General features: G+C 47.5%; 1 protein-coding gene across 2 annotated transcripts in view; it reads right to left on the reverse strand.

Moving 5' to 3' along the window:
* The window catches only part of Zc3h12d (zinc finger CCCH-type containing 12D), a 37,495-nt gene extending 34,423 nt beyond the window's left edge, over positions 1 to 3,072 (reverse strand). The window contains exon 1 of one of the 2 annotated variants that reach the window (XM_050161652.1): positions 2,869 to 3,072. The gene's annotated coding sequence lies outside the window, so the exon portion shown is untranslated. Of the gene's footprint in view, positions 1 to 2,662; positions 2,753 to 2,868 lie in introns of those variants that run through there. The other variant, XM_050161653.1, reaches the window with a different exon arrangement.
* Between the last annotated feature and the right edge of the window lie 9,258 nt (positions 3,073 to 12,330).

The raw sequence follows: 12,330 nt of genomic DNA on the forward strand, positions 1-12,330 counted from the left end.
TAGGCTAAGCCTACTCTTATATTTTCCAAAAGCTTCCAAAATTTTGATGTTCCGTGAGCCCTCCTCCCTGCACTGCCGGTGCACGCACCTCTGCGCTTATTTCAGAGAGCAGGGAAGAACAGAAAGAAGCAGCAGAAATAACAACATGCATGTCCCTAACTAGTGCGGCTTTTCATGGTTTCCGTATCATTTTTATGAACTCTTAACTAAACTTCCTGTTTCTCTCGGTGGGAAAACAGTCTAAATGGGCACATTCTCTCCTTTCGGCACTGAGGAAACGGAGGCTAGAGAGCTAGTACACGGCAGAGCGTGACAATCAGCGCCTTCCAAAAATAACTTGTTATTTTGAGTCATGTGCTCAGCACAGGGGCAGCAGCGTCTTACCGTTGCAGGGAGACATTAAAATTACGACTGAGTGGCTTCCCCTTCCGTCTCAAAGGAACAGCTCTGTGAAGAGGTCCGAGTTTCCACCTGCTGCCCGGTGGGACAAAAGCAAGAGCAGCTAAAATGAGATTTGTGTCTGATGGCGGGGAGGAGAGTAAGCAGGCAGCCGGCCGTATGAGGGCCTGCCCTGTGACTGCTTCTTTCTGTGGGGTAGAGTTTCATTACCCTGAGAACACTCTCAGAAGGCATGGGTGCCACCAGACAGCTGCTTTTTATACAAAACTAACAGAATTCACCTACTTCGGAAAATAATCCCCCTCGGGACCTTAACAGCAACTTTCGCTCCTTTTAAAAACAAATGTCTTCTAAATAAGGGTAGGGGCCTGCCCCCCGGAGCCCCCTCCCCGACACCCCGATGAGATGCTCTTCACGCGCTAATACCCGGCTGCTTAAGTGTGACCTCGCTATTTTTAAAACCTGAGAGTCCATACAGCTTCACCTCAGTGTTCTTCCTCAATCTTGACTGGAAGTCACAAATAGTCCAGAAGATTAGCAACGAAATCGTCTAGATTTCCTCATGAGACCTTGTGACGGTCAGCATCCCGACCCTCAGGACTGAGACCCCTTCTAGAAGCAGCAAACCCAGATTGGAGACCCCTCAAGCCGAAGGCCTGTAGCCTCTGCCTCAAAGAGCCTCCGGGAAAATCTAGGAGAGAAGGAGAAAAAGTGAGGGGTAACGATACCAGAGACACAGCCACCTCCCTGTACAGAACTGCCTCATTATGAGCTGCTGCCCCCTCCACTGTCTGTGGAAGCCCCAACCTCCTTTTGAAGTGGGACAAGCTAGCCCATTCCTCCCCCTGTGGCGGCAGTTCCTGTGAGGAAACTGAGGAAAAAAGTCTTTGGTGACTTGCTCAGGGTCCCAGAGCTACTCAATGGGCCACCAGCCTGCCAAGGGAGGTGATATTTGTCTCCCAGGCCAGAGAGCGCCCTCCAGTGGCCGGCCGCCTGCAGTGCACACCCACAGAAATGAGCCCCAGATTACATTCAGCATCCTGTCCTGACCCCCAAAGCCACTTGAATGGGATTCCAACCACAATAGTCAGGAGAGTGTCAGCCTGGCCCCAGCTCTCAACAACTTCGTGAAAACTTGTAGTGGTCGGCCCAGACCTCCAGCCAGCCTCTTGGTGGAGCGAATTGTCAGTCAGGCTCTTTTTGTTTTCTTTTGTTTTGTCAGTTAGAGTTTGAGGAAGTCACAGAGAATCTAAGATTTCATCCCACAGGACTGAAGGACTGGTCTTTTTTTTTTTTTTTAATCTACTCACCTCTAACTTCTTAAAGAAAATTTGTAATTTAAAAAATATTGTAGGGGGCTGGGCCTGTAGCTTAGTGGTGGCTGCTTGCCTGGCATCCACAAGGCCCTGTTGTAAGCCTTCCAAGCACACAGTCCTGTACTGGAGAGTTGTTCACACGCTGGAGAGCTATTCACACCAGCCACCTCTAGAACTCCCCACCCAGCAGAACTCATTCTTACCGTCCCAGGTAGCAGCCACCTTCCCACTGCCTCTCAGCACACCCCCATGAGTGGAGTCGTACAGCCTGTGTTTCGACTCCAGGTCCACACATGTTGTGGTATACATCAGCATGTCCTTCCTTTTTGAGGCAGAGTAAGAATCCACCTGAGGTGTGTTCCACGGGTTGTGTCTGTTCACTCCTCCAGCTGTGGAGAACTTTGGCTGCTTCTAGCTCTTGGCTACTGTCACTCACACTGCTATGAACATGGGCATGCTGGCCTGGACTTCTGTTTCCTCCTTGGACTTACCCCCTCCCTCCACTGTCGCTATAAGTAACTTACAGGTATGTCTGAAGCCTTTACAGGCATGACCCGTAGTCCTACGCATGTTCCAGGCTCACACGGTCCATTGTAGCATCAAGCTCAAGTTTCCAGAGCTGCAAAGACTCGGCCAAACCAAATTAAGGGCCATCAGTCTCCTCAGCAGCCCCGAGACTGCTGCAGAAACTCCTCAGCTGCATCAGCTAGGAAACTCGCCAAAGAACCAGAGTCTAGCAGGGCAGACACTCTGGGAGTCTGCAGGTGGGGTAAAGCCATCCCCGCTCTTCACTTCGCAGCATGCAACTTGCTACAAAGCCCACAGACAGAGGTTTTACTCCAGCTGGGAAGATCACCCCTGACACCCACCCATCCTACCCCCACACACTTTTACCCCTTGCTAAAAGTGAGCAGACATTGCATCTAAGGGCAGTTAAAGATGCTTACCTTGTTTCTACAATTTGAACATCTAAAAGAATTCCAGGTGTTCAGGGCAGTCCTCACACACACACATACACACACACACAGACACAGACACACACACACACACACACACACACACACGTCAAACATGTCCTTCTCCCTTCCTCTTGACTGAATGAAGTCTGTCCTGGGCCTGCCCTGTTAACTGAGAGCAGGGCACAGACACTCACCAGCAGGGTGTGTCCCTCCGGTTCTCAAGGCTGCCCAGCTTCCTTGAGCCTTTCCGTTGAAGGCTCTCCCGCGAGGGGTGCTCAGTCCCTCAGGAGCTCCTAGAGTCCAAGGAGGGTAGAAAACCCAGGCCACTCCCCCGCTAGAAGCTGATCCATGCCTACGCTCCACTTCCTGCACAAGTCACACTCAGCTACAAAAGGTACTTAAAGTTCGCGTTAAAAAGAAAAGGAAGAAAGCAGCCCGAGGTAGGAAGTTCGCGCCTCTGCCTGAGTCAACGAATCAAAGTACAGCAGCCATGCAAAACAGGCTCTCCTGAGGGCTGCAGTAGCAGCCTCCCCCGGAAGAGCCAAGCATCCAAGAGAAAAAGCATCAGGAATAGGAGGGTCTGAATGACTGCTAAGTTCCCACTCCTGGTGCCTGGGAAACCAGCGTGCTTGAAGATGTTCCTAGGGGAAGTTGATGCCCAGTTAAAGAGGGCCACAGCCAGCAAGATGGAAGTCTCCGCAAGGGAGAGAACAGAGATCACTACAAGTTGCACAGGGAACTTGGGCTTGGAGAAGAATTCTGCTCTTGATTCACGAAGCCAGAAGTCCCAACAAGTCCTGAATCCCCTTGGGATAGGGGGAGTATGGGGTGTGGCTCTCTCTGCTGCTGTCCTGCATGGTGACTGCTTCCCTAATTGAGGAGGTCTTGACCCCAGGCCTCTACAGGACAACGTTCTGCTGTTATACAGAAAGCAGACGCTGGATTTTGTCTCCTGAATTTGGGGTGTTTCACAGCACTGCCGGCAAACCGCACAGCGACCCACCTTCCACTGGGCATAGAAAGTCAAGCTGAGTTTAGAATACAAGAGTTGGTACTGAGGGAGTAAGGAGGCCTGTCTTTCACGCGAGTGATGGAGATTAAAACACGGGCCCCCATGTTTGCACAGCAAACACTCTCGCCCATGAATTATTGCTCATCCCCTTTATTTATGTCTTTTGAAACATAGCCTTTGTATATACTCGAGGTTGTCCTTAAACGCCCTCTGTCCAGGCTAGCCTTGAACTCAGTCCTTTGGCCTTGGCCTCCCCCAGTGCTGAGATTAAAGGTGTTGAATTTACCATGCCCAGCCTTAAAAGCTATTCTCTTAGTTAAATAGATCATCGAAGCCCTGGAAAGATTATCAAGATGGACCCAGGCCGTGGGATATAAAAAGCTTGATTTGCGGGCCATCAAGATGACTCAGCAGGTGACTGATAACCTGAATCTGATTTCCTTGGACTCACAGTGGAAGGAGAGAATCCACTCCTGCGAGCTGTCCCCTGACCTTTACACTGTGTCAAGTCACATACATACATATACATATACACACATATGCACATGCATACACATATGTACACACACATACACAAACAACAAATAAATAAATGCAACAGACATTTAAAAAAGAATCCTGATTTGTGTCCAGCCCTGCAGAGGATGGGACCAAGTGGAAAGCATCAAATTATTTCTCAAAAAAAAAAAAAAAAAAAAAAAAAAAAAAGAGGTCTGTGGGTAGCAAGGTGGCTCAGCAGGCAAAGGTTCTTAATGCCAAACCTGATGACCGGAGTTCTAGTCACAGGACCAGCAAAATGGGAAGAGGACCAGCTCCTTCAGACTGTCCTCTGACCTCCACACTTGTGACATGACACAGTGTACTCACGTACATACATGTACATATATGTATGCACACAATACACATATGCACACACACGCTACATTTTAAATTGTTTGAGTGGACAGTGCCTGGGAATGACGCCTAAGATCCTCTGACCTCCTCTACACATGCGCATCCTCTCACACAGATACATGCGCATACACAAAAATGATGGTGTCTGGTCAGTTATCAGACTACAAGGTGATTGGTGGAGGCAAAAAGACTTCCGTGTCTTAATTCCTGGAGACATCATTTCGACCAGAAACCTCGATTCTCACTTGTCTTTGTCAGGAGAGCCACCGTACTGTCTCTTTACTGGTCCCCTCCAGTATCTGATCTAGAGAAAGCTTGGCTGGGTTCACCCACAGTCAGTGGCTTGTTTCAGTTGTCATGACTGCGGGCTGCTGGGCTGGGAAAGAAGTCGGTCCTGCTTAGGTGACTTGTTACCCACTGGAAGGGGAACCAGTTACAATGTTACTCACGCCAAACTGAGTTCTGCCTAGAAGAGGAGGGGGCAGGGCAGCAGCTTGCAAGGGAAGAGTCCCTGGACTCCATCTCCAACCCCACAAGAATCAATCAAATAAGAAATAGAAGGGGGACTGCAATCTCACAGCCGTGACAGACACAGGGCAACATCTCAGAAATGCTGTTGAGTCCTGCGCAGGGCCCGGTAGAAGCAGGATGGCAGACCTCCTTCCTTTTCCTCTTTTGCTTGGCCAACCCCAAAGCTACTTCTGCCTTCTCCCCACCTTTTTGGTAACACTGGGGTCTGTGCCATCAGGAAGTGGCCCAGGAGGGCATAGGCATGTGGGGACAGACTCTCACCACAGAAAGAAGACAACATGCAGGCAGGTAACATGCACAGAGACCTGGAAGCTCTGGACATTCAAGGACCAGAAAGGCTGCCTCCTTCTGTCTACAGTACCTGTGGACACCACCAGTCTACCTCACTGGCTTGAGGTTGCAAAGCTGATAGATTCAGCAAAATAAACTTTAGATTATGGTTAAAAGTCTTACTTAAATAACAAAAAAAACAGGGCCAGTAATATGGCTCGACTGGGAAATGTGCCTACTGCCACGCCTGACATCTGAGTGAGTTCGAATCCTGAGACCCACGTGGTCGGAGAGAATAGTTTCTACAAGTTGTCCTCTGATTTCCACACATGTTACTCTGATGACCGGAGTTCTAGTCACAGGACCAGCAAAATGGAAAGAGAACCAGCTCCTTCAGACTGTCCTCTGACATCCACACTTGTGACATGACACAGTGTACTCACGTACATACATGTACACATACGTATGCATACACACGCTACATTTTAAATTGTTTGAGTGTGCCGGGCAATGGTGGCGCACACCTTTAATCCCAGCACTCGGGAGGCAGAGGCAGGCGGATCTCTGTGAGTTTGAGACTAGCCTGGTCTACAGAGCTAGTTCCAGGACAGGCTCAAAAACCACAGAGAAACCCTGTCTCGAAAAAAAAAAAAAAAAAAAAAAAAAAAAAAAAAAAAAAAAAAACAGTAAATTGTTTGAGTGGACAGTGCACACGCGCACACACACACACCCCAAAAAAATGTAATGATAAAACCCATTACAGCTTGCGAGAAAATGTCTTTTCAATCCCAGGATAGACAGGTGTTTGTTTTAAGCAAGATTCAAACAGCATAGATTATGAAGGAAAAACCAATACATTTAACTGTAGACCTCCAAACATTGTAAACAAAGTTAAAAGTTGCATATAAAACTGAACAAATACTTAGGACATACAGAAAACGCACAATGTCTCAATACATGAAAGATAATGCCAACCAAAAAGAAAAGGGCACAAAAACAACATGCCATGGCGTGAACAACCCTAGCGGCCAGGGAACAAAAGCCAAAGTGGCCTTGGCGAACCCATCCTCGCATACAGGTTTACCAAAAAGCAGAATGGCTAAGAAACCCGGATGTTGGCAGGATTTGGAGACTGAGCGCTCCCACCTGCCTCTGGCGAACACATTAATAGAAAAGCCAAGGAGAACTCTCCTGACCAAGCACGTGCGTGACTTCTCCCCACTGTGCAAGGCCGCAGGTTCAGTCCTTAGCACCACACCATAAAGATGCTTAAAACATACTTTAAAAACAAACACACGTACTTGTAACAGCATCTGATCTCTGTTAAATGCTCAGTCGATGGCTATTATCTTTTTGACTATAAATTCATTCATTTTTTTGTTTTGTTTGTTTTGTTTTGTCGAGTCAGGGTTTCTTTGTAGCTTTGGAGTCTGTCCTGGAACTAGCTTTTGTAGACCAGGCTGGTCTCAAACTCAGAGACCTGCCTGCCTCTGCCTCCTGAGTGCTGGGATTAAAGGCACACACCAACACCACCTGGCTAAATTCATTCATACTTTTTGTGTGAATGTGGGTTGAGGATCAAACCTCTGCCCCCATTCCTAATTCAAAAGCTTTGACTGATTGAAACTGATTGAATCTCCCTTTGAACTCATGGTTCTTGTGCCTCAGCCCCAAGCCCGAGTGTTTTAATGTTTAATTATTTGTGTGTGTGTGTGTGTGTGTGTGTGTGTGTGTACAGGCATGCTGTGACATGTGTGTGGGGGTCAGAGGATGACTTTGGGCCGTCGATTCTCTCCTTCTACCTTGCTGAGTTGAGGATCTTGTCTTCTCCTGTTTACTACATCCTCCAGGCTAGCTGGTCAGCAATTTTAGGCTATTCTCCTGTCTCTGCCTCCCATCTCCATGGTAGGACAGCTGGAATTACAGGTGTGAGCCACCACATCTGGCTTTTGATGAGGGTTCAGGGTCAAACTCAGACTGTCAGACTTGTATGGCAACCACTTTTCCCGGCAGTGCCATCTCTGCAGTTCCTGTTTTGTTCTTTGAGATCGATGTGTCCCAGTCTGGTAACCTCCTGCCTCAGCAACCTAACCCCACAGGCCATGAGTGCCTGACAGCCCAGTTGGCTCAAACATAATTTTTAATGGAGATGGGACTGCTGCGGCCGACTGTGGTCAAGCCCAACACCTAGACAGTACTGACAAATTGCAGAGACAAATGAACAGGGCACTGGGGAACACATCTTTAATCCCAGGACTCATGGGACGGAGGCAGGAAGGAGACTCTCTATGAGGTGGAGGCTAGTCTACACAGCGAGTTCCAGGCCAGTTAGGGCTACACAGTGAGACCAGGTTTCTAAAACAAAACAACTTTGCGGAGACTAGGAAATCTACCCTCCCGGTCAACAGTCGGAATGTGTGAGCTCGTCACACACAGGCTAAGAGCTGCAGAAAGGGCTGAGCTGCTCAGAGTAGCTGTGGGTCTCGCAGATGACCCTACCACCTGTATGGCAGCTCACAAATGATCTCTTCTGACCCCCATGAGCACCAGAAATGCACACAGTAAACACACATACATAAGCCATACATTCACACAGTAAACACACATACACACCTACACACATACATACAGTTATACATTCACACAGTAAACACACATACATACCTACACACATACATACAGTCATACATTCACACAGTAAACACACATATATACCTACATACATACATACAGTCATACATTCACACAGGCAGGCAAAACAGTAAGATATATACAATTTTTTTTGTTGTTTTTTTTGTTTGTTTGTTTTTTGAGACAGGGTTTCTCTGTGGCTTTGGAGCCTGTCCTGGCACTAGCTCTGTAGACCAGGCTGGTCTCGAACTCACAGAGATCCGCCTGCCTCTGCCTCCCGAGTACTGGGATTAAAGGCGTGCGCCACCATCGCCCGGCTGATATATACGATTTTTAAAAACTAATTCAATTATCAATTACTATGTACTGCTGTCACACACAAGCTGTTTGGTTAAGGTTTAGAAAAAAGCATTTTTTTTTCCTCCTCCCATTCCCCAAGACAGGGTTTCTCTGTGTAGCCATGGCTGTCCTGGCTTCAAACCAGACTGGCTTCAAACTCAGAGATCTTCCTGCCACTGCCTCCAGAGGTGGAGAGAATCATTTCCAGGCCATTATGAAGCTACAGCTTGAGAAAACTGGTGGCCTCCTCCAGCAAGGAACTGTTGTACAGACTCCAGTGTGGGAAGGTCTGGCTCTCCAAAGATCAGCCAGTCTTTGTCAGGACTAAGGCCTCATGAGCAATACGGGACATGGGGAACCATCCTGTTTTCTTTATAGGATCTTAGCTTCTGAATCCACTGGGTCTGATGTACCCAGTGCCTCGTTTGGTCCCGTGGGCATTCTCATCATGAGATTGTGACTACATAACCCAACTAACTCAGCATTTGGGAAACAGTTGCAGTAATGCATAGCTTTAATAGACCATCGTGGACTCTGGAAGTCCTGCCTGCCCTAGACTCCACAATTCTCAAAGAGCCCTCAAGGGAAATGTGAGGTGGCCCATGCTAGAACGCCATACATTCCTGGGAAAGATGCTGTTATCAAAAAGACACAAGGACTGTAGGTCACTAATAGGGAAACCGAGATGAGCACAGTGAACAATGGCGGATGTTGCATATGCTACATGGAGCCTTGACAACCTGGACCAATGACATTGTCTTGTAAGTGACCACATCTGAACACTGGCCACACTGCTTAGAAATACAGGCTCCAAGGCTATCCCAGCATCCTTTGCTGGTCTGCTGGCCAAAATGCCACAGAAGCTTTACTTGAGCTCCACAACACCTTACCCACAAGTTGGTGACATGGTCCCAAGTTACCATGGCCCTATCCCCCACCCTGTCCCCCAAGACATGCTCAAGTCCTAACTTCCTACGTCTGCGAACACTTTATTGAGAAATAGTCTCTGTAAAAGTCATCCAGGTGAGATACAGTCACATGGTCTTGAGTGGACCCTGAATACAATGACCAGCATCTTTATAAGAAAGGGGGGAGCTGGAGAGATGGCTCAGTGGTTAAGAGCACTGCCTGTTCTTCCAAAGGTCCTGAGTTCAATTCCCAGCAACCACATGGTGGGTTACAACCATCCATAAGGAGATCTGGTGCCCTCTTCTGGCCTGCAGGCACACATGCAGACAGAATACTGACAATACTGTATACATAATAAATAAATAAATCTTTAAAAAAAAAAAAAGAAAGAAAGAAAGAAAGAAAGAAAGGGGGAAAGAGCCAGGCGGTGGTGGCGTATGCCTTAATCCTAGTACTTGGGAGGCAGAGGCAGGCAGATCTCTGTGAGTTTGAAACCAGCCTGGTCTATAGAATGAGTTCCAGGACAGCCAGGACTAAGAGAAAAACCATCTCGAAAAACAAACTAACAAAAAGAAAAAAGAAAAGAAAGAAAGAAAGAAAGAAAGAAGGAAGGAAGGAAGGAAGGAAGGAAGGAAGAGGAGAGGGAGAGTCAGAGATGCAGGGTAAAGGCCAAGTGGAGACAGGCTGGGCTTGGAGTGATGCAGCCAGTAATCCAAGAACACACCGGAGGCCAGCAAGCAGCAAGCATCATTAGCGCCTTTGAGGGAGCGCGGCCCCAACCATACAGTGAAATTGGAACTTGTAGCCTCCAGGACTGAGAGAAGTTTCTGTTCTTTTCAGTCATTGGTTCGTGGTCATGTGCTATGGCGCCCTAGAAAGAGCATCCCACCGCATCTCCTCACCTCAGATCAGCTCACACTGCAGCCGGGGAGCCCTGGGCAAGTGTGGCGTGACTCCAGAGCCTGAAGCTTTAGCGGCTACTGTGTTGCAGCACCACCGTGTCCACCCACGAGGCTGTGCAGTGGGCATGAGATCTAACACGGGCTCCGAAACAAAGCAAGCTTCGTGGTGAAAACCATCACATTGTTTCCCATCAGCATGAGAGGGGGAAAGGCTATGAATCTGTGCTTTTGGTTTGTGAGTAGTAGATAATTATCAGTGTAACAGTGAAACATCCTTTATGACGTTAGAAATGCCTGCTGCCATCGGAGGAGATTACAGTAACAGCGAAGTTCTTTACTGCATACCTGTGTGTAGACATGAGGCGGACCGGGTGACTGCCCCGAAGACAGTATGAGAAGTGGGAAGTGTGAGGTGGCTCATGATGAGCATTTTTGGGTACAAAGTAACTATTTTAACACAAAATCTACTTGCTGCTCAATCTTTTCTTCCTTGCAAAAATCAATGGACAATATCACTGAAGACTGGTCCACCGAGTAGAATGGAGTTCACATTAACTAGGGGGGTTCCACGAATCCTGCTCCCAACACATCCACCTGGGGCCCTTCCAGACACTTGAACTGCTGCTCTCTGTAGTAACACTTGCTATGTGGCAGGGACTGTAGATCTGTTGTCTTTTTATTGGTGGGATGCCCACTCCATGTTGGAGCACTGCTTCAACGCGGGTCTCAAATGCAGGCCTCCACTTGTGTAGCACCTCCTCTGGGGAGGCTACTTGGATTAAATCTGGCTTGGGGTTGCACGTGGCACAGGTATGGATGAGCTGCATTCAAAGCTGTGGTACCAACCCCTGTTGCAGAACCTATATCCAGCTCCCACTTTCCTCAGCCACTTCCTTAGGAAGACGCTAGCGTTTTCTATTGCCTGCAAATCAAGTTCAGGTTTCCTGGCTTTTTGCTTCCCACTCCCTCCTGTCTTTGGGCTCCTCTCTTCTCTTTCCAATCCTCCGCTTTGGTCAGATCATCATCTTGTGGCTCCTTAGCTTTCTGCTCCTCCGATCGGCACAGGCCTTTGCTTCTGACTCAAGCTTCCCGACTGGAAACCCAAGACTGTCCTCCACACCATGCACCAAGGAAACAGCACAAAACTGTTTTCAGGAACTGGGGGGTCATTGTGGTTGTGTTCTAGAGCTCCCGCACAGAGTGGCACGCTCTAACTTCTCTTTTTGTACAAACTCTTGCTAATACATGACCTCCTGTGAAATCTTTTGTGTCAGCTTCCCAGCAATCCAGACAAAGTAAATGCCAGCAATCCAGGTTGAGGAAAATCATTACATTTACTGTGGTGTGTGTGTGTGTGTGTGTGTGTTAGCCTATGTGCCAGTGTGCTTATGGAAATCAGAGGACAGCATGTGAGGCCCAGGGTCAAATCAGGCTTGGTAGCAGTGCCTTTCCCTGACAGCCCTAGCAGTACAATTTTTAAATTGCACAGTGAAAACACTCAACAGCTCACGCAAGACAGAATAGGAGGCAAAACATAAAATGGCTAACTCCTGCCAGTGCTCACATCACCCTGTCGTGGGTGGGTAAAACAGGTAGGAATAAAGATCGTCCCATCAGCAAGAATAACGGGTGTTATTTGCTCTGAAAAGGACACAGTTTTGAATATGAAGGGGATCTCCACATGCTCATCTAACAGGAAACACAAGCTTCTCTCAAATTTCCCATCAAAACATGGTCTCCTAGCAACACCCACTGAAAGGTAAAGCTTCTGAGATTTCGATTTTACTATCTGTTATGCATTCTTTGTGACTCAACCCTCAAGGGTATAAAATGTCAAAGTTGAGATTAAATTTCCACTAACCGAAATGCAATTTATTAAAGGAATTTGTACAATAGCTGAAACAACATGAAGGTTCTCACTCGGCCACTAGAGAACTATTAAAGTTCTAGCCAGAATATTTGAAAATTCAACTAGTAAAAGATTAAATTAAAAGCTTAAAGTGAAGTTATATTAATGAGCAATTTTGGGTACAAAGTAACTATTTTAACACAAAATCTACTTGCTGCTCAATCTTTTCTTCCTTGCAAAAATCAATGGACAATATCACTGAAGACTGGTTCACCTAGTGCAAAAAGCAGTAGGTTCTCAGCCTGCACAAGGCCTTCAG

Source organism: Alexandromys fortis, unplaced genomic scaffold, assembly GCF_014885135.2.
Source record: "Alexandromys fortis isolate MF-2015 unplaced genomic scaffold, M_Fortis_MF-2015_v1.1 scaffold_134, whole genome shotgun sequence".
NCBI lineage: Eukaryota > Metazoa > Chordata > Mammalia > Rodentia > Cricetidae > Alexandromys > Alexandromys fortis.